This window comes from Bombina bombina, chromosome 4, assembly GCF_027579735.1.
Source record: "Bombina bombina isolate aBomBom1 chromosome 4, aBomBom1.pri, whole genome shotgun sequence".
NCBI classification, from domain to species: domain Eukaryota; kingdom Metazoa; phylum Chordata; class Amphibia; order Anura; family Bombinatoridae; genus Bombina; species Bombina bombina.
Window position 1 is genome coordinate 778,818,934 of NC_069502.1, and position 23,830 is coordinate 778,842,763.

Genomic DNA, 23,830 nt, shown 5'->3' on the forward strand with positions numbered 1-23,830 from the left:
GGAACTGTTCCAGAGCTTGATTAGACCGTTCCACAGCCCCATTGGATTGAGGGTGATATGCTGAGGAGAAGGAAAGCTGGATCCCCATTTGAGAACAAAAGGAACGCCAAAATCTGGAGACAAACTGGCTACCCCGGTTCGACACTATCTCCTTGGGTAACCCATGTAAACGGAAGACCTCCCGGGCAAAAATTAAAGCAAGCTCCTGAGCGGTAGGCAGCTTCATCAAGGGAATGCAATGTGACATTTTAGAAAAACGGTCAACCACCATAAGGATAACAGTATTGCTATTGGAAACAGGGAGCTCGACAATGAAGTCCATGGAAAGATGTGTCCAAGGACGCTCACCATTAGCAATAAGTTGAAGAAGACCCACAGGAAGACGTTGAGGAGTCTTATTCTGTGCACAAACTGAGCAGGAGACAACATACGCAGCAACATCAGAACGAAGACCTGGCCACCAGAATTGTCGAGTGACAGACCAAATCATTTGGTTCTTGCCTGGGTGACATGCGGCTTTAGGATAGTGGTAAGTGTGCAAAAGTTTAGTTCAAAGATTCTCAGGAACAAAACACTTACCAGTAGGTTTCTCAGGAGGTGCATTGGTTTGTGCAGCCAGGATCTCCTCCCCCAAGGGAGAAGTCAAATTAGTATGTATGGTAGCCAAAATATGGTCAGGAGGTATAACAGGAGTAGGTACAGACTCCTCCTTGGACAGAGGGAAAAATTGTCGAGAGATGGCATCAGCCCTAACATTCTTACTACCAGGCAGGTAGAAGACCACATAATTAAACCAAGACAAAAATAGCGCCCATCTGGCCTGTTGGGGCGACAAACATTTTGCTTCAGATAGAGAAGTTAAATTCTTGTGGTCAGTAAGAATGAGCACTGGCACGCTAGTACCCTCGAGAAGATGCCTCCATTCCTTAAGTGCCAAAATTATGGCCAGTAATTCCCTGTCACCAATTTCATAATTGCACTCCACTGGAGACAATTTCTTAGAGAAGAAACCACATGGATGCAAGGAACCGTCAGGCATAGGACGTTGAGACAAGAGGGCACCTACTCCAGTCTCAGACGCATCAACCTCAAAAATGAAAGGCAGGACAGGGTTAGGATGAGCCAGAACTGGAGCTGCAGCAAAGGCATTCTTAAGACTATCAAAGGCCTTAATGGCAGTAGGTGACCAATGGAGTGGATCATTCTCTTTACGGGTCATGTCTGTGATAGGTTTGACCAAGGAAGAAAAGTTTTTAATAAACTTTCTATAGTAATTGGCGAACCCCAAAAAACGTTGACTAGACCGAAGACCAACTGGGCGAGGCCACTGCAGAACTGCAGATAACTTGTCAGGATCCATGGAGAACCCTGCAACGGAGATAACATAACCTAGGAAGGTTACTTGAGTCTGATGGAACACACTTTTCTCGAGTTTACAAAACAGGCCGTTCTCGCGTAGTCTCTGAAGAACCCGTGTAACATCAAAACGATGAGCCTCAAGTGTGGGTGAGTGTATGAGGATGTCATCTAATTTCACCTCAACACAATGTTGCAACATATCTCATAGGATATCATTAATAAATTCCTGAAAAACAGCAGGAGCATTACATAGGCCAAAGGGCATTACAAGATACTCATAATGCCCACTCCTGGTGTTAAATGCTATTTTCCATTCGTGGCCCTCCTTAATCCTAACGAGATTGTACGCTCCTCTCAAATCAAGTTTAGTAAAGACCGTAGCTCCCTTGAAGCAGTCAAAGAGTTCCGTAATAAGCGGAATAGGGTAAGCATTCTTAATGGTAAGACTATTAAGACCCCTATAATCGATACATGGTCTTAACTCGCCACCCTTTTTCTTCACAAAGAAGAAGCCAGCCCCTGCAGGAGAGCAGGATTTGTGGATGATCCCCCGCGACAGAGCATCAGCAACATACTCCTCCATAGCACAATTCTCTGCAACAGACAGAGGGTACACCCGGCCCCAAGGAGGAATGGCTCTGGGTTGCAGGTCTATGGCACAATCGTAAGACCGGTGAGGAGGCAACGTACCGGCACGCACCTTGTCAAACACGTCTAGGAACTCTCGGTACTCCTCTGGCAATTGAGATACCGAAGAAGTGCACAAGACTTTAACTGGTTTCCGAAGACAAGTGGAAATACATTGCGGGGAGCACAACAAAATTTCGGACCTGCAACAGTCGAGACTGGGATTGTGCTTTTGGAGCCAGGGATAACCCAGAACAACCGGAAAATGCGGAGAGTTTATCACCTGGAACTGGAGGGTTTCAAAATGGAGAGCCCAAACAGCCATGGACAACGGAGCAGTTTCGTGAGTAACGAGTGCGGGCTGAAGGGGCCTGCCATCAATGGCCTCAATAGCAAGCGGAATGGACTGAGGCAAAAGAGGAATAGAGTGCTTTGATACAAAAGCACTGTCAATGAAATAGCCCGCAGCACCGGAGTCAACAAGAGCCTGAGTGACTATGGAGGAGTCCACTCAGGAAAGGACAACCGTGACCAAAGGTTTCTCCTTAAGTGGTTCCGGGGACAAGGATAAACCAACCAAGGTCTTCCCCCGACAGGACCTTAGGTGTGAGCGTTTCCCGGCCATGTAGGAAAAGACTTGAAAAGGTGGCCCTGTAACCCACAATAGAGGCAGAGCCCCTCCCTCCTCCTAAAGGCCCTCTCCGCCGCGGAGAGACGCGTGAATCCCAGCTGCATCAGCTCAGCAGTACCTGGTGACTCGGGACCAGGAGGCATGGGTGGAGAGGGAGGTATGGGTGGGAACGAACACGTAGGAGACAATGGAACAAGTGGCTTCCGCACGTTTCTCAGACTGCTGTCTGTTTTCATCAGAGAAGCCTGCTTATTGCTTATTGTATTTTAATATCAAGTGTTATATTATTGACACTTTGATTTTTATTTTGTTATTAAATTGTGGTTTTTACTAACCTCTTTGAGAGTCTGAGCTTATTTGGTCTAGTAGGACGTTGGAGGAACCAGAAACCTTGTGTCAGTGAGCTGGGACACTGAGAGATCCCAGTCTGTTTGAATTAGCACAATTAGGTGCTGCTCCACTTGTACCAACTTTATTACACCAGGAGGCGCCTTTGTTGTTTGTGATTATTTCACAGAGAAAACTTGTATCCAGATCCTGACAATCATGACAAAGCAGCTGACTCCTTCCATCAACTGTGACATTCAGATCATTTACATCATATGGGACTACCATTATCTCACATAAGGTTTTGATCCTTCATGGGATATCGTTGAAGAAGGTTTCATATACAGATAAGAACTTTAAGGACTTTAATTTGTCCATACTAATATTTCATTTTTATTATTGTATTGTATTCATATACATTCATTTTTATACATCATTGCATATTATAGGCTGTTTATTACTAGTACTTACTTATCAACAATTTAAATACTATTATTTCTTGTATTCTAAGGATATATTATATCTTCCATGCATATGGTATTTTGCGCCCCCTAGAAGTAACATATTGTTAGTGTTATGGATCATCCAAGGTTGCCTTCAAGATTGACACGGGAGCAGACATCACTGTTACGTCCCTTGCAGCATTCAAAGAACTGCCTCGTCAGCCTCAGCTGATGAAAGTTACAACGAAAGTTCATAGTCCTAGTGGCCGCATCGATTGTGCGGGGAAATTTCTTGCTAGCTGTAAGTACAAGTAGAGGAAATTCACCATGTGGGTACATGTAATTAGAGGTCAGTGTGTTAACCTATTCAGCAGGAAAGCAGCCTGTGGTTTGGGCATTGTCGTTAGAGTGAATGAGATTTCAGAAGACATGTTTGGTGAATTGGGCCTACTGAATTGCAACCAAGTTCATATATCACTTAAAAGTGATGCAGTCCCATACAGCATTACCACTCCTCATAGAATTCCATTCCGGCTCATGCCTTAAGTGAAGAAGGAACTTCTGTGCATGAAGAATATGGGAGTTATTAAAGAGGTTGTTGAAGCAACTGACTGGTGTGCCCTCATTGTGCCTGTTGCGAAGAAAAACGGGAAGGTATGCATCTGCATAGACTTGAAAATGCTGAATGAGGCGGTGAATAGAATGAGATATGTGCTGCCGACGCTTGAAGACATAGCTCCGAAACTGTCTGGGGCGAAGTTCTTCTCTACACTGGATGCTTCCAGCGGCTTCTGGCAGATACCCCTAGATTCACAGTGCTGCAAACTGACTACCTTTATTACACCGGTAGGTCAGTTTTGCTTCTGCAGACTCCCCTTCGGGATATCCTCTGCTCCTGAAATCATTCAAAGAGAGATGAGTTCCCTCCTAAGGGACCATGAGGGCATGGCAGTCATCATGGATGACATTCTAGTGTATGGGTCTACGTTGAAAGAACATAATCAGCGATTGAACTGTGTGCTGCAAACCATTAGAGAGTCTGTTTTGAAATTAAATAAAGAGAAATGCCATTTTAGAAAATCTGAGTTATGTTACTTTGGGCATATCATCAATGGAGATGGCATCAAGCCGGACCCTGATAAAATCCTTGCTATTGAACAGATGAATAGTACTTCTGATGTACACGAGCTGAGACAATTATTGGGCCTTGTGAATTATGTGGGTAGGTTCCTTCCTGATTTATCCACAGTACTGTACCCTATCACAGAGTTGTTGAAGAAAGATGTTGCCTGGATTTGGGGTCCTTCACAGGAAGAACCTTTTTTACAGGTCAAATCCTTGCTGGGGTCGGCCCCAGTGTTAGCATTCTACGGCCCTTCTAAAAACAGAATTTATGCTTACCTGATAAATTTCTTTCTCCTACGGTGTGTCCGGTCCACGGCTTCATCCTTACTTGTGGGATATTCTCTTCCCCTACAGGAAATGGCAAAGAGAGCACACAGCAAAAGCTGTCCATATAGCCCCCCCTCTGGCTCCGCCCCCCAGTCATTCGACCGACGGTTAGGAGAAAAAGGAGAAACCATAGGGTGCCGTGGTGACTGTAGTGTATAGAAAGAAAAAATTTGAAACCTGACTAAAAGCCAGGGCAGGCCGTGGACCGGACACACCGTAGGAGAAAGAAATTTATCAGGTAAGCATAAATTCTGTTTTCTCCTACATTGGTGTGTCCGGTCCACGGCTTCATCCTTACTTGTGGGAACCAATACCAAAGCTTTAGGACACGGATGAAGGGAGGGAACAAGTCAGGTTACCTAAACGGAAGGCACCACGGCTTGCAAAACCTTTCTCCCAAAAATAGCCTCCGAAGAAGCATAAGTATCGAATTTGTAAAATTTGGCGAAAGTGTGCAGAGAAGACCAAGTCGCTGCCTTACATATCTGATCAACAGAAGCCTCATTCTTGAAGGCCCATGTGGAAGCCACAGCTCTAGTACAGTGAGCTGTAATTCGTTCAGGAAGCTGCCGTCCGGCAGTCTCATAAGCCAATCGGATGATGCTTTTCAGCCAAAAAGAAAGAGAGGTAGCAGTAGCTTTCTGTCCTCTCCTCTTACCAGAATAAACGACAAACAAAGATGAAGTCTGTCTGAAATCCTTTGTTGCATCTAAATAGAATTTTAAAGCACGGACCACATCTAAATTGTGTAACAAACGTTCCTTCTTCGAAACTGTATTCGGACACAGAGAAGGAACAACTATTTCCTGGTTAATATTCCTGTTGGAAACCACTTTTGGAAGAAAACCAGGTTTGGTACGCAAAACAACCTTATCTGCATGGAATACCAGATAGGGTGGATCACACTGCAAAGCAGACAATTCAGAAACTCTTCTAGCAGAAGAAATAGCAACCAAAAACAGAACTTTCCAAGATAGTAACTTAATATCTATGGAATGTAGAGGTTCAAACGGAACCCCTTGAAGAACTGAAAGAACTAAATTTAGACTCCATGGAGGAGTCATGGGTCTGTAAACAGGCTTGATTCTGACTAAGGCCTGTACAAAAGCTTGTACATCTGGCACAGCTGCCAGGCGTTTATGTAACAACACAGACAAAGCAGATATCTGTCCTTTTAGAGAACTCGCTGACAACCCTTTATCCAAACCCTCTTGGAGAAAGGAAAGAATCTTAGGAATTTTAATTTTACTCCAAGAGAATCCCTTGGATTCACACCAACAGATATATTTTTGCCATGTTTTATGGTAAATTTTCCTAGTCACAGGTTTTCTGGCTTGGACCAGAGTATCTACAACTGAATCTGGAAACCCACGCTTAGATAAAATCAAGCGTTCAATTTCCAAGCAGTCAGCTGCAGAGAGACTAGATTTGGATGTTCAAATGGACCTTGTACTAGAAGATCCTGTCTCAAAGGTAGCTTCCCTGGTGAAGCCGATGACATATTCAGCAGGTCTGCATACCAAATCCTGCGTGGCCACGCAGGAGCTATCAGAATCACCGAGGCCTTCTCCTGTTTGATCCTGGCTACGAGCCTGGGAAGGAGAGGAAACGGTGGAAACACATAAGCTAGGCTGAACGACCAAGGCGCCACTAATGCATCCACCAGTGTCGCCTTGGGATCCCTGGATCTGGACCCGTAGCGAGGAACCTTGAAGTTCTGACGAGACGCCATCAGATCCATGTCTGGAATGCCCCATAATTGAGTTAACTGGGCAAAGACCTCCTGGTGGAGTTCCCACTCCCCCGGATGGAAAGTCTGACGACTCAAATAATCCACCTCCCAGTTGTCTACTCCTGGGATGTGAATTGCAGATAGATGGCAGGAGTGATCCTCCGCCCATTTGATGATCTTGGATACCTCTCTCATCGCCAAGGAACTCTTTGTTCCTCCCTGATGATTGATGTAAGCTACAGTCGTCATGTTGTCCGACTGAAATCTTATGAATCCGGCCTTCGCAAGTCGAGACCAAGCCCGGAGCGCATTGAATATCGCTCTCAGTTCCAGGATGTTTATCGGGAGAAGAGACTCTACCCGAGACCATAAACCCTGAGCTTTCAGGGAGTCCCAGACCGCGCCCCAGCCTCATAGACTGGCGTCGGTCGTGACAATGACCCACTCTGGTCTGCGGAAACTCATTCCCTGAGACCGGTGATCCTGAGTCTTTAGAAGCTTTAATTTTCTGACCTCTGTCAGAAAAATCTTCATTTCTACAGAATCTATTATTGTTCCTAGAAAAGGAACTCTTGTAGACGGGGACAAGGAACTCTTTTCCCTGTTCACCTTCCACCCGTGAGACCTGAGATAAGCTAATACAATGTCTGTATGAGCCCTTGATCTGGAAAGGGACGACGCTTGGATTAGGATGTCGTCTAGGTAAGGTGCCACTGCAATGCCCCTCGGTCTTAGAAGGGACCCTAGCACCTTTGTGAAAATTCTGGGAGAGCCACGAACTGGTAATGTTTGTCCAGAAAGACGAACCTTAGGAACTGATGATGATCTTTGTGGATAGGAATATGTAGGTACGCATCCTTTAAATCCACGGCAGTCATGTATTGACCCTCCTGGATTATTGGTAAAATCGTTCGAATGGTTTCCATTTTGAACAATGGAACTCTGAGGAATTTGTTTAGAATTTTTAAATCCAGAATTGGTCTGAAAGTTCCCTCTTTTTTGGGAACTACAAACAGTTTTGAGTAAAACCCCTGACCTTGTTCCACTGTTGGAACTGGGTGTATCACTCCCATCTTTAATAGATCTCCTACACAATGTAAGAATGCCTGTCTCTTTATCTGTCTGAAGATAAGCGAGACATGTGGAACCTTCCCCTCGGAGGAAGTTCCTTGAATTCTAGAAGATAACCCTGAGAGACTATTTCTAGTGCCCAGGGATCCTGAACATCTCTTGCCCAAGCCTGAGCAAAGAGAGAAAGTCTGCCCCCTACTAGATCCGGTCCCGGATCGGGGGCTACCCCTTCATGCTGTCCTGGTAGCAGCAGCAGGCTTCTTGGCCTGTTTACCCTTGTTCCAGCCTTGCATTGGTTTCCATGCTGGCTTAGCCTGGGAAGCGTTATCCTCTTGTCTAGAGGCTGCAGAATTAGGAGACGGTCCGTTTCTGAAGTTGCGAAAGGAACGAAAATTAGATTTGTTCTTAGCCTTGAAAGGCCTATCCTGTGGGAGGGCATGGCCCTTTCCCCCAGTGATGTCTGAAATAATCTCCTTCAATTCTGGCCCAAAAAGGGTCTTACCTTTGAAAGGAATATTAAGCAATTTTGTCTTGGATGACACATCCGCCGACCAAAATTTTAGCCAAAGCGCTCTGCGTGCCACAATTGCAAAACCTGAATTTTTCGCCGCTAATTTCGCCAATTGCAAAGCGGCTTCTAAAATAAAGGAATTAGCCAACTTTAGTGCGAGAATTCTGTCCGTGACTTCCTCATATGGAGTCTCCTTATTGAGCGAATTTTCTAGTTCTTTGAACCAAAAACACGCCGCCGTTGTGACAGGAATAATGCACGAAATTGGTTGGAGGAGGAAACCTTGCTGAACAAATATCTTTTTAAGCAATCCTTCCAATTTTTTATCCATAGGATCTTTGAAAGCACAACTGTCCTCAATGGGAATAGTTGTGCGCTTGGACAACGTAGAAACTGCTCCTTCAACCTTAGGGACTGTTTGCCATGCGTCCCTTCTGGAGTCGACAATGGGGAACATTTTCTTTAATATAGGAGGTGGGACAAAAGGTATACCTGGCTTCTCCCACTCTTTGTTCACTATGTCCGCCACCCTCTTGGGTATCGGAAAGGCATCAGCGTGCACAGGGACCTCAAGGAATTTGCCCATTTTGCACAATTTCTCTGGAATTACCAAAGAGTCGCACTCGTCAAGAGTAGTTAGCACCTCCTTAAGCAGGGCGCGGAGATGTTCTATCTTAAAATTAAACGTCACGATATCAGGTTCTGCCTGCTGAGAAACTTTTCCTGAATCAGAAATTTCTCCCTCAGACAGCCCCTCCCTCACTGCCAATTCAGACTGGTGTGAGGGTATTACAGATAAACTATCATCAGCGCCCACTTGCTCATCCTCTGTATTCAAAACTGAGCAATCACGCTTTCTGGGAAGTGTTGGCAGCTTGGATAAAAGATTTGCTATAGAATTATCCATTACTGCAGTTAATTGTTGCATAGTAACAAGCATTGGCGCGCTAGATGTACTAGGTGTCGCCTGTGCGGGCATAACTGGTATTGACACAGAAGGAGAGGATGATGAACTATCCCCACTACCTTCATTTGAAGAATCATCTTGGGCAACCTTATTAAATGTGACATTACTGTCCTTACTTTGTTTGGACGCCATGGCACAATTTTCACATACATTTAAAGGGGGACTCACCTTGGCCTCCATACACACAGAACATAATCTATCTGAAGGTACAGACATGTTAGACAGACTTAGTCAGGCTATTAATGCAAAAAAACAGTTTTTAAACAAAACCGTTACTGTCTCTTTAAATAATAAAAAGAGTACACTTTATTTCTGAATGTTTGAAAAACTATGAAGGAATTATCCGATCTTTACAAAATCTGCACCCTAGTGTCTTAATGCTTTGAAAGTATTGCACACAAAATTTAAAGTCTTTAACCCCTTAAATGAGCAAACCGGAGCAAATTGTTCAATTTATCAGTTTAAACCCACTATAGTCCCTGCCACAGCCTTTTGCTTTACCTTCCTTGGGGGTAATTCACCACAGAAATAAGCCTCTTAGAATCGTTTTTGTGGCCACAGGACCCTCTCACATGGCTGCATGCCCTGCTTCCAGAAGTAACTGCGCAATTAAGGCGCGAAAATGAGGCTTCCTCCCTCTGCATACCAGAGTGAAGGGGCCTTCCTGACTAGATTAGGTGTCTAACAAACTGCCAGGCGTAATAAAACGTTCCCAAAGGTGTTTCCAAGTCTCAAAACACTCCAAAAATCATATAAATATTATATAAATCAATCGATTTAGCCCACAATAGTGTCAACCAGTATATAGCCCATTTATAAGCCTTCATTCTGTTATGAGTCTAAGAAAATGGCTTACCGATCCCAAAAGGGAAATGACAGTCTTCTAGCATTACTATGTCTTGTTAGAAAAGAGACTGGTCATACCTGGAGTAGAAAAGTCTGCAAACTGTTCCCCCCAACTGAAGTTCTCTGGGCTCAACAGTCCTGCGTGGGAACAGCAATGGATTTTAGTTACTGTTGCTAAAATCATACTCCTCTTTTAACAGAACTCTTCATCACTTTCTGTTGTAGAGTAAATAGTACAAACCGGCACTATTTTAAAATAACAAACTCTTGATAGAAGAAATAAAACTACAACTAACACCACATACTCTTTACCATCCCTGTGGAGATGCTACTTGTTCAGAGCGGCAAAGAGAATGACTGGGGGGCGGAGCCAGAGGGGGGGCTATATGGACAGCTTTTGCTGTGTGCTCTCTTTGCCATTTCCTGTAGGGGAAGAGAATATCCCACAAGTAAGGATGAAGCCGTGGACCGGACACACCGTAGGAGAAAGAAATTTATCAGGTAAGCATAAATTCTGTTTTTAGAAGGGCCGTAGAATGCTAACACTGGGGCCGACCCCAGCAAGGATTTGACCTGTAAAAAAGGTTCTTCCTGTGAAGGACCCCAAATCCAGGCAACATCTTTCTTCAACAACTCTGTAATAGGGTACAGTACTGTGGATAAATCAGGAAGGAACCTACCCACATAATTCACAAGGCCCAATAATTGTCTCAGCTCGTGTACCGGACACACCAATGTAGGAGAAAAGACTGTGGTTAGTGCTGATGCGAGCAGTTATGGGCTAGGGGTGTTTTGTCAATATCATAGGAGTTGATTAGAGCGACTAGCGGTTTATGGTCAGTCTCCAGACTAAATTTCTCTAAACCCACTAGGTAATGCTGGAAGCACTCACAGGCCCAAACTGCAGCCAGTCACTCTTTCTCAATTTGGGCATATTTTGACTCTGCAGCTGTCAGTTTACGGGAACAGCTGAATGAGAACAAACTACAGCCCATCACCTACTGTTCCCGTAAACTGACAGCTGCAGAGTCAAAATATGCCCAAATTGAGAAAGAGTGACTGGCTGCAGTTTGGACCTGTGAGCGCTTCCAGCAACCGCTAGTCACTCTAATCAACTCCTATGATATTGACAAAACACCCCTAAGATGTAAAATGACATCAAGTGGAAGAGGGGTGAAACTTCCAGCCCGATATTGGGATCAGCACTAGTTAGAGCAGTGACCAGAAGAATGGGCAGAATCATCCCATGGTCACTGTGGACTAGGGTAGCCTACCCTGATGTTTAAGTCAGGATTGTATTTCTTGTTGTTCATATATATTCTTTAACTTGTTATTTGTTATACACTAAACAAAACTATTTTTGTATGCTTCTTGTATACCTTGTTATTTGATGTACTCAAAAAAAAAAATAATGTATGCTTTGTCCTTTAAAAAAGGGGAAGATGTGATAAGAGTGGGAGTTGACGTCACCAGATGGGGGGCGTGGCTTATAGCAGTTATTGTCTATGTCGCAGTTACCAAGTTAGATGTGTTGTACAAGCTGTATACATCTATGCTCTGCAATAAAATAGCGTTGTACCTTCTATGCTGTGTCCTGCACACTTAACAGCTTTGCTGTGGTGCTTTTTGCCTCCTCCTGCTGGCCAGGAGTGAATATCCCACCAGTAATTGGAATGACGTTGTGGACTCTCCATGTCTTAGGAAAGAAAAAACTAATCTGACCTTTTAAAATTAAAACTAACATCACTATTAAAATAAAAAAACGTCACTATTAAAATAAAAAACAAACATTACTAATAAAATTAAAAAAACATAATTTATGTAAGACCTTACCTGATAAATTCATTTCTTTCATATTGGCAAGAGTCCATGAGCTAGTGACGTATGGGATATACAATCCTACCAGGAGGGGCAGTTTCCCAAAACCTCAAAATGCCTATAAATACACCCCTCACCACACCCACAATTCAGTTTACCGAATAGCCAAGTAGTGGGTGATAGAAAAAGGAGTAGAAAGCATAAAAAAAGAACTGGAAATATAATTGTGCTTTATACAAAAAATCATAACCACCATAAAAAGGGTGGGTCTCATGGACTCTTGCCAATATGAAAGAAATGAATTTATCAGGTAAGTTCTTACAAAAATTATGTTTTCTTTCATGTAATTGGCAAGAGTCCATGAGCTAGTGGGATAGCAATACCCAAGATGTGGAACTTCACAGAAGAGTCACTAGAGAGGGAGGGATAAAAATAAAAACAGCCATTTTTTGCTGAAAAAAATTAAATCCACACCCAAAAGAATAAGTTTTTCTCATAAAGGCAAAGAAAAAACTTAAAACATAAGCAGAGGAATCAAACTGAACCAGCTGCCTGAAGAACTTTTCTACCAAAAACTACTTCCGAAGAGGCAAATACAACAAAACGGTAGAATTTAGTGATTATATGCAAAGAAAACCAAGTTGCTGCTTTGCAAATCTGATCAACTGAAGCTTCATTCTTAAAAGCCCACAAAGTGGAGACTGATCTAGTAGAATGAGCTGTGATTCTCTGAGGCGGGGCTTGACCCGACTCCAAATAAGCCTGATGAATCAAAAGCTTTAACCAAGATGCCAAGGAAATGGCAGAAGCTTTCTGACCTTTCCTAGAACCAGAAAAGACAATAAATAGACTAGAAGTCTTCCTGAAATCTTAGTAGCTTCAACATAATATTTCAAAGCTCTTACAACATCCAGAGAATGTAAGGATCTCTCCAAAGAATTCTTAGGTGTAGGACACAAAGAGGACAACAATAGGACAACAATTTCCCTATTAATGTTGTTAGAATTCACAACTTTAGGTAGGAATTTAAATGAAGTCCGCAAAACTGCCTTATCCTGATGAAAAATCAGAAAAGGAGACTCAAAAAAAAGAGCAGATAATTCAGAAACTCTTCTAGCAGAAGAGATAGCCAAAAGGAATAACACGTTCCAAGAAAGAAGTTTAATATCCAAGGAATGCATAGGCTCAAAAGAAGGAGCCTGTAAAGCCTTCAAAACCAAATTAAGACTCCAAGGAGGAGAAATTGATTTAATGACAGACTTGATACGGACTAAAGCCTGTACAAAACAGTGAATATCAGGAAGCTTAGCAATCTTTCTTTGAAACAAAACAGAAAGAGCAGAGATTTGTCCCTTCAAGGAACTTGCAGACAAACCTTTATTCAAACCATCCTGAAGAAACTGTAAAATCCTAGGAATTCTAAAAGAATGCCAGAATTTATGAGAAGAACACCATGAAATATAAGTCTTCCAGACTCGAGTCTGTAACATAGTATCAATCACTGAGTCAGAGAAACCTCTATGACTAAGCACTAAGCGTTCAATTTCCATACCTTCAAATTTAATGATTTGAGACCCTGATGGAAAAACGGCCCTTGAGACAGGTCTGGTCTTAAAGGAAGTGGCCAAGGTTGGCAACTGGACATCCAGACAAGATCCGCATACCAGTGAGGCCATGTAGGTGCTACCAGAAACTCAAAGGATTGTTCCATGATGATCTTGGAAATCACTATTGGAAGAAGAACTAGAGGCAGAAAGTTATAAGCAGGTTAGTAAAGCCAAGGAACTGCTAACGCATCCACCGACTCCACCTGAGAATCCTTGGACCTGGATAGGTACCTGGGAAATCTCTTGTTTAGATGAAAAAAAAAACACATCTGGATGGAGCGAACACTCCCCCAGATGTATAGTCGGCTGAGATAATCCACTTCCCAATTGTCTACATCTGGGATATGTACCACAGGAATTAGACCCCTTGTGCTGTCAGAGATCCCCAGACAGCTCCCCAACCTGAAAGACTTGCATCTGTTGTGATTACAGTCCAGGTTGGATGAACAAAAGAGGCCCCTTGAACTATACGATGGTGATCTAACCACCAAGATAGAGAGAGTCGAACATTGGGATTTAAGGATATTAATTATGATATCTTTATATAATCCTTGCACCATTGAATCAGCATACAAAGCTGGAGACGAGCAAAGGAAATCACGTCCAATGCTGCAGTAATGAGACCTAAAACTTCCATGCACATAGCTACTGAAGGGAAAAATTGAGACTGAAGGTTCTGACAAGCTGAAACCAATTTAATTTGTCTCTTGTCTGTTAGAGACAGAGTCATAGACACTGAATCTATCTGGAAACCTAAAAAGGTGACCCTTGTCTAAAGAATCAAGACATTTTTTGGTAAATTGATCCTCTAAACATGTCTTTGAAGAAACAACACTAGTTGATTTGTGTGAGATTCAAAATTTTCAGATCCAGAACTGGCCTGAATGAATTATTTCTTTGGGACAATGAATAGATTTGAATAAAACCCCAAACCCTATTCCTGAACGGAACTGGTATGATTACCCCTGAAAGCTCTAGATCTGAAACACACTTCAGAAATACCTGAACCTTCACTGGATTTGCTGGGACGCGTGAGAGAAAAAATCTTCTCACAGGAGGTCTCTTTCTGAATCCAGTTTGATGCCCTTGAGAGACAAAAACTCTGAATCCATTGATTTTGGACAAAATCTGCCCAAATGTTTTGGAAAAAAGTTTAATCTGCCCCCACCAGCTGAGCTGGAATGAGGCCTGAACCTTCATGCAGACTTGGGGACTGGCTTTGGTTTCTAAAATGGCTTGGACCAAATAAATTGTTACCTTGGAAAGAAAGAGATAGTAATCTAGACTTAGATACCATGTCAGTGTTCCAATATCTGAGCCACAAAGCCATAACATCAATTATGATGATATAAAAAAATGGCATCACAGATAAAATGATTAGCATGTTGAAGCAAGCGAACAATGCTAGCAATCAGGATCTGATTCCTGTTGCGCTAAGCTTTCCAATCAAAAAGTTGATGCAGCTGCAACATCAGCCATAGAAATGGCAGACCTGAGCAGATAGCCATAATATAAATAAGCTTTGCTTAGATAAGATTCAAGTTTCCTATCTAAAGGATCCTTAATGGAAGTACTATCTTCCATAGGGATAGTAGTACGTTTAGGTAAGAGTAGAAATAGCCCCATCAACTTTGGGGGGTTTTTCCCCCAAACTCTAATCTAACTGTTGGCAAAGGCTACATTTTTTTTAAACCTAGAAGAAGGAAATAGAAGTACCATGCCTATTCCATTCCTTTGAAATCATATCAGAAATAACAGCAGGAACTGGAAAAACCTCTGGAGTAATCACAGGAGGTTTATAAACAGAATTTAAACGTTTATTAGTTTTAATATCAAGAGAACTAGTTTCCTCAAAATCCAAAGTAATCAACACCTCTTTAACAAGGAACGAATATACTCCATCTTAAAGAGAAAAGTAGATTTGTCAGTGTCAATATCTGAGGTAGGATCTTCTGAATCAAATAGATCCTCATCAGAGGAGGATAATACAGTATGTTGTCGGTCATTTGACATTTCATCAACTTTATGAGAAGTTTTAAAAGACCTTTTATGTTTATTAGAAGGCTAAATAGCAGACAAAGCCTTCTAAATTGCAATATAATCTTTTATATTCACAGGGATATCATGTACATTAGATGTTGTAGGAACAACAGGCATTGTACTAGTACTGATGGATATACTCTCTGCTTATCATGAAAACTGTTACTAACTTACAACAGATACACTTATCTTTGGTTGAACTGTTATCAGGCAGCAGGGTTCCAACAGTGGTTTCTAAGACAGGATCAGATTGGGACATCTTGCAAATTTAAGAGAAAAAAAAACATATAAAGCAAAATTATCAATTTCCTTATATGGCAGTTTCAGGAATGGGGAAAAAATGCAAAGGACATAGCCCTCTGAGCATAGAAAAAAAGCAAGAGGGATATAGGAAGTGGGGTTAAAATAATTAAATTATTTGGCGCCAAGTATGAGGCACAACGCAAAATGTTTTTTTTTGGATCTAACAACATCCGGAAATGACGCAACTCGCGTCATGGCAGACACAACCTTGTGCAAGGAAACCTGGCGTCAACTAAGATGCCGGAAATGGCGAATTTGCAACACCGAACATACCTTCGCACCAAAAAAATTCTCGCGCCAAGAATGATGCAATAAATATCATGATTTTGTGACCTCGCGAACCTAATTTTGCCTGCAAAAGTTTTATGAAAAATAGTCAATTTAAAGAAAAAGACTATACCCCAGGTAAGAAAAAATAACTTCCTAAAAATGTTTTTCCCAATTTTTAAACTGATAGTCTGCAAAAGGAAATATACATAAACCTGACTCATGGCAAATATAAGTACAATACATATATTTAGAAATTTATAATAAAACAAAGTGCCAAACAATAGCTGAGAGTGTCTTAAGTAATGAAAACATAGTTACCGAAAGACACCCATCCACATATAGCAGATAGCCAAACCAGTACTGAAACAGTAACAGTAGAGGTAACAGAATATGAGAGTATACTGTCGATCTGAAAAGAGAGGTAGGAGATGAATCTTCATGACCGATAACAGAGAACCTTTGAAAAGATTTCCAGCAAGGAAAACCATAAAATCAATAGGCAATACTCTCTTCACATCCCTCTGACATTCACTGTACTCTGAGAGGAATCTGGCTTCAAAATGCTGAGAAGCGCATATCACAGAAGTAAATCAAGCACAAACTTACTTCACCACCTCCATAGGGAGGCAAAGTTTGTAAAACTGAATTGTGGGTGTGGTGAGGGGTGTATTTATAGGCATTTTGAGGTTTGGGAAACTTTGCCCCTCCTGGTAGGATTGTATATCCCATACGTCACTAGCTCATGGACTCTTGCCAATTACATGAAAGAAACTAACATTACCACAAAACCAAATATTACATCCCTAAAAAACATTTTCTATTCTGTATGGGTTATTGCTAGGGGGTTATAATCAGCAGTTAGGGAATATGGCATAATACAATTTTAAAGAAGTGGTTTTACCTTTACCCAGAAGCTTCTCATTGAACCATATATATAGGGGGGCATATAATCAAGGTCCACTAAAACTGCTTATGCCAAAGGCTTACTTTTTAATTTTTTCTTTCAGGATTCAGATAGAACATAGAATTTTAAACAACTTTCCAATTATCAAATCTGCTTCATTCCCTTAATATCCTTTGCTGAGGAGCAGCAATGCACTACTGAGAGCTTTTGACTTACCTTTCCCTTTAAATACAAATCATTTATCTATTAAACAACGTAAACAGAAATTCGCAAACACTTACGCCTAGATTTAGAGTTTGGCGTTAGCCGTCAAAACCAGCGTTAGGGGCTCCTAACGCTGGTTTTGGGCTACCGCTGGTATTTAGAATCAGTCAGGAAAGGGTCTAACGCTCACTTTCCAGCCGCGACTTTTCCATACCGCAGATCCCCCTACGTCATTTGCGTATCCTATCTTTTCAATGGGATCTTTCTAACGCAGGTATTTAGAGTCTTGGCTGAAGTGAGCGTTAGAAATCTAATGACAAAACTCCAGCCGCAGAGAAAAGCCAGGAGTTAAGAGCTTTCTGGGCTAACGCCGGTTCACAAAACTCTTAACTACTGTGCTCTAAAGTACACTAACACTCATAAACTACCTATGTACCCCTAAACCGAGGTCCCCCCACATCGCCGCCACTCTATTAAACATTTTTAACCCCTAATCTGCCGACCGCACACCGCCGCCACCTACGTTATCCCTATGTACCCCTAATCTGCTGCCCCTAACACCACCGACCCCTATATTAAATTTATTAACCCCTAATCTGCCACCCCAAACGTTGCCGCCACCTACCTACACTTATTAACCCCTAATCTGCCGACCGGACCTCACCGCTACTATAATAAAGTTATTAACCCCTAATCCGCCTCACTCCCGCCTCAATAATCCTATAATAAATAGTATTAACCCCTAATCTGCCCCCCCTAACATCACCGACACCTAACTTCAAGTATTAATCCCTAATCTGCCGACCGGACCTCACCGCTACTCTATTAAATTTATTAACCCCTAAAGCTAAGTCTAACCCTAACACTAACACCCCCCCTAAATTAAATATAATTTTATTCTAACGAAATAAATTAACTCTTATTATATAAATTAATGCTATTTAAAGCTAAATACTTACCTGTTAAATAAACCCTAATATAGCTACAATATAAATTATAATTATATTGTAGCTATTTTAGGATTAATATTTATTTTACAGGTAACTTTGTATTTATTTTAACCAGGTACAATAGCTATTAAATAGTTAATAACTATTTAATAGTTACCTAGTTAAAATAATTACAAAATTACCTGTAAAATAAATCCTAACCTAAGTTACAATTAAACCTAACACTACACTATCAATAAATTAATTAAATAAAATACCTACAATTATCTACAATTAAACCTAACACTACACTATCAATAAATTAATTACATAACATACCTACAAATAAATACAATTAAATAAACTAACTAAAGTACAAAAAATAAAAAAAGAACTAAGTTACAAAAAATATTTTTTTTACAAACATTAGAAAAAGATTACAATTTTAAGCTAATTACACCTACTGTAAGCCCCCTAATACAATAACAAAGCCCCCAAAATAAAAAAAATGCCCTACCCTATTCTAAAATAAAAATAGAAAAGCTCTTTTACCTTACCAGCCCTTAAAAGGGCCTTTTGCGGGGCATGCCCCAAAGAATTCTGCTCTTTTGCCTGTAAAAAAAACATACAATACCCCCCAACATTACAACCCACCACCCACATACCCCTAATCTAACACAAACCCCCCTTAAATAAACCTAACACTACCCCCCCTGAAGATCTCCCTACCTTGAGTTGTCTTCACCCAACCGGGCACCGCGGGACCAAAAGAAGACATCCGGAGTGGCAGAAGTCTTCATCCTATCCGGGCAGAAGAGGAGATCCGGACCGGTAGACATCTTCATCCAAGCGGCATCTATCTTCTTCCATCCGACGACGAGCGGCTCCATCTTCAAGACCTCCGGCGCGGATCCATCCTCTTCTTCCGACATCCTAACACAGAATGAAGGTTCCTTTAAGGGACGTCATCCAAGATGGCGTCCCTCGAATTCCGATTGGCTGATAGGATTCTATCAGCCAATCGGAATTAAGGTAGGAAAATCTACCTTATCTACCTTATCTACCTAATCTGCTGCCCCTAACACCACCGACCGCTATATTATATTTATTAACCCCTAATCTGTCGCCCCCAACGTCGCCTCCACCTACCTACAATTATTAACCCCTAATCTGCCGACCGGACCTCACCGCTACTGTAATAAAGTTATTAACCCCTAATCTGCCTCACTCCCGCCTCAATAACCCTATAATAAATAGTATTAACCCCTAATCTGATGTTCCGATCAGCCAATAGAATGCGAGCTCAATCTGATTGGCTGATTGGATCAGCCAATCGGATTGAACTTGAATCTGATTGGCTGATTCCATCAGCCAATCAGAATTTTCCTACCTTAATTCTGATTGGCTGATAGAATCCTATCAGCCAATCGGAATTCGAGGGACGCCATCTTGGATGACGTCCCTTAAAGGAACCTTCATTCTGTGTTAGGACGTCGGAAGAAGAGGATGGATCCTCGCCGGAGGTCTTGAAGATGGAGCCGCTCATCGTCGCATGGAAGAAGATAGAAGATGCCGCTTGGATGAAGATGTCTACCGGTCCGGATCTCCTCTTCTGCCCGGATAGGATGAAGACTTCTGCCCGATGATGGACCTCTTCAGCCGCCGCTTGGATCAAGACTTCAGCCCGATGATGGACGTCTTCAGCCCCCGCTTGGGCTTGGATGAAGACTTCGGAGCCTCTTCTGGACCGATCGGTGATACCCGGCATGGTGAAGATAAGGTAGGAAGATCTTCAGGGGCTTAGTGTTAGGTTTACTTAAGGGGGGTTTGGGTTAGATTAGGGGTATGTGGGTGGTGGGTTGTAATGTTGGGGGGGGGGGTATTGTATGTTTTTTTTTACAGGCAAAAGAGCAAAATTCTTTGGGGAGTACCCCGCAAAAGGCCCTTTTAAGGGCTGGTAAGGTAAAAGAGCTTTTCTATTTTTATTTTAGAATAGGGTAGGGCATTTTTTTATTTTGGGGGGCTTTGTTATTTTAGAGTAGGTGTAATTAGCTTAAAATTGTTGTAATATTTTTATAATGTTTGTAAATATTTTTTTATTTTTTGTAACTTAGTTCTTTTTTTATTTTTTGTAACTTAGTTCTTTTTTTATTTTTTGTACTTTAGTTAGTGTATTTATTTGTATTTAATTTATTTATTGATAGTGTAGTGTTAGGTTTAATTGTAGATAATTGTAGGTAATTTATTTAATTAATTAATTTATTGATAGTGTAGTGTTAGGTTTAATTGTAACTTAGGTTAGGATTTATTTTACAGGTAATTTTGTAATTATTTTAACTAGGTAACTATTAAATAGTTATTAACTATTTAATAGCTATTGTACCTGGTTAAAATAAATACAAAGTTGCCTGTAAAATAAATATAAATCCAAAAATAGCTACAATATAATTATAATTTATATTGTAGCTATATTAGGGTTTATTTAACAGGTAAGTATTTAGCTTTAAATAGGATTAATTTATTTAATAAGAGTTAATTTATTTTGTTAGATTTAAATTATATTTAATTTAGGGGGGTGTTAGGGTTAGACTTAGCTTTAGGGGTTAATAAATTTATTAGAGTAGTGGTGAGGTCCGGTCGGCAGATTAGGGGTTAATACTTGAAGTTAGGTGTCGGTGATGTTAGGGAGGGCAGATTAGGGGTTAATACTATTTATTATAGGGTTATTGAGGCGGGAGTGAGGCGGATTAGGGGTTAATAACTTTATTATAGTAACGGTGAGGTCCGGTCGGCAGATTAGGGGTTAATAATTGTAGGTAGGTGGAGGCGACGTTGGGGGCGGCAGATTAGGGGTTAATAAATATAATATAGGGGTCGGTGGTGTTAGGGGCAGCAGATTAGGGGTACATAGGGATAACGTAGGTGGCTGCGGTGTACGGAGCGGCAGATTAGGGGTTAAAAAAATGCAGGGGTCAGCGATAGCGGGGGCAGCAGATTAGGGGTTAATAAGTGTAAGGTTAGGGGTGTTTAGACTAGGGGTACATGTTAGGGTGTTAGGTGCAGACATAGGAAGTGTTTCCCCATAGGAAACAATGGGGCTTGCGTTAGGAGCTGAACGCTGCTTTTTTGCAGGTGTTAGGTTTTTTTTCAGCTCAAACGGCCCCATTGTTTCCTATGGGGGAATCGTGCACGAGCATGTTTTTGAAGCTGGCCGCGTCCGTAAGCACCGCTGGTATTTAGAGTTGCAGTTGCGGTAAATTATGCTCTACGCTCCCTTTTTGGAGCCTAACGCAGCCCTTCTGTGAACTCTCAATACCAGCGGTATTTAAAAGGTGCGGGGGAAAAAAAGCCAGCGTTAGCTACGCGGTTCGTTACCGACAAAACTCTAAATCTAGCCGTAAATTTTAATAGTGAGTTATGTGTGCTTGTTATATGCTTGCATGAAGTCTAATACATTTGTATAAACTTCTATACAGTTTAAAATGATATAAACCTATTTTCATTACATAAAAAGAGACAGTTCTTCATATGCAAGCCAGGTGTGGAAGGGAGAGACACACACATCTGCTGTATAATCCAGTGACCAGTCCTCCAGTAACAGAAGAAGGGCATACTAGTCTGGGCTCGAGACAGATGTTGGTTGTAGGAGATTCTATTATTATGAAGGTTTGTAGGGTAATTTGTCATTCAGATTCCTTAAATAGAACAGATTGCTGTCTTCCAGGGGCTCGTGTTAATTATATTGTGGAGCGTATTGATACATTGTTAGAGGGATCTGGGTCTGATTCCACATTCATGGTCAGAAGGAGATGAGTGTCCTAAAAATAAATTCAGGGAGCTAGGTAGCAAGGTTAAATCAAGGACCTCCAAGATAGTATTATCTGAAATATTACCAGTGCCACATACTAACCCTATAAGGCGGAATGGGCTAGAGCACTTTATTCCTGGTTCAAAATATGGTGTAAAAATTAGGGGTTAGACTTTTTAGAACACTGGGCTAACTTTTCAGTTGGGGACAATTTGTACAGTAAGGATGGATTGCACCTGAATGAGATAGGTGCAGGTGTGTTACACCTAGAATTTCTCAAGGAAGGGATGCATATTAAACTTGACCTTATACCTACAATAAGAAAATATGTTTATGATGATACAGGTGATAATGTAGAGACACTGGGGGCGAATTATCAAGCTCCAAACGGAGCTTGATGCCCCTGTTTCAGCGTGAGTCTTTTGGAAACAGCAGTTATGAAGCAGCGGTCTGTTTGTGCAATGATAAGTGCAGACAGCGGACACGATACACTACATTGTATTATGTCCATCTAAAGACCGCTGCTCCATAACTGATCCGCTGCCTCTGAGGCTGCAGTCTTCAATCTGCCCGATCCTATTAGATTGGGCTGATTGACACCCCCTTCTAGCGGCCGATTGGCTGCGAATCTGCAGGGGGTGGCATTGCACAAACAGTTAAAAAGAAACTGCTTGTGCAATGATAAATACCGACAACGTATGTGTACGGTGGACATGATACACTACATTGTATTATGTCCGTCCGCACTTTAATAAATCGGGTTGAAATGGGGGAAAATCCTAAACATATTAATAGGAACACAACTGCTAATGCAAGTAGGAAAGGCTGCTAATTACACCAGTGTTGATTTTAACTACCCCAAAATAAACTGGGCCAATATAACTAGCAAAACATCTAAGGGTGATAGATATTTAAATGCTCTCAAAGAGGAGCTATATTTGATGCTATCAAACTATGCAGAAATAATATCAAACACAGAAGTCAAAGAACATATGGGTAACAGTGATCATAGCACGGTCACGTTTGCAATTGCTTTCCATAAGCAGTGATATAAGGGTTCAGCCAAGACTTTTAATTTCAAGAAAGCAAAATTCAATGATTTAAGAAAATTGTTAAATAGCATAAATTGGGACAAAGTATTCTCAAATAAAAACAAATAAGATAAATTGATAACATTTAAAACTTTGTTAAATAAATATACACATCAACTCATACTTAATGGTTATAAAAGTACAATAAATAAATCCAAGCCAATGTGGCTAAGTAAAATTGTGTTAAAAGAAATAAGCATCAAGAGTAGGGCATTTAAATTATTCAAACAAAATAGCACATATTTAATATTTATATATATAATGTAATAAAGCATGCAAAAAAAAAAAAAACCCCAAAGATTATGGCAAAGTCAAACCCTAAAATGTTTTTTTAATTAGATAAATGGCATAAAAACTAAGGAAAATATAGGTACATTAAAACGTTAGAAGGGTAGCATGATTAAGGGATAAGGCTTAGGTACTACTAAACCAGTTCTTTTCTTCGGTATACACAAGAGAGGAACCAATGGGAGATACTTTGAAACAAACTACAACATACAAGTCCATCCAATAACTGGGTTATCTCTAGATGATTTCAGGATAATATTAAGGTAAATAAAACTCCATGGCCAGATGGAATTACACCAAAGGTTTTTTAGGGAATTTAGCACTGTTATAGCCAAACCTGTACTTATTATTGTATTCATTTTTTTAAACTCATTTTCCTCAGGCATAGTACCCCAGGACTGGTGAAAGGTGATGTGGTGCCACTTTTTAAAACTAGAAGCAAGGCTGATCCAGAAAGCCATAGACCAGTAAGCCTGACATTAGTAGTGGGGAAGAAACTTGAAGGGAGTATATTCATGTTAACAAGATTATTATTATTTAGATTTCAAAGCAACATGGTTTTATGAGAAATAGACCATGTCAAACTAATATATTTAGATTAT

At 41.1% G+C, this 23,830-nt stretch overlaps 1 protein-coding gene across 1 annotated transcript in view; it reads right to left on the reverse strand.

Annotated features, from left to right (window-relative positions):
- The window catches only part of PLD5 (phospholipase D family member 5), a 950,676-nt gene that overhangs the window by 788,961 nt on the left and 137,885 nt on the right, over positions 1–23,830 (reverse strand).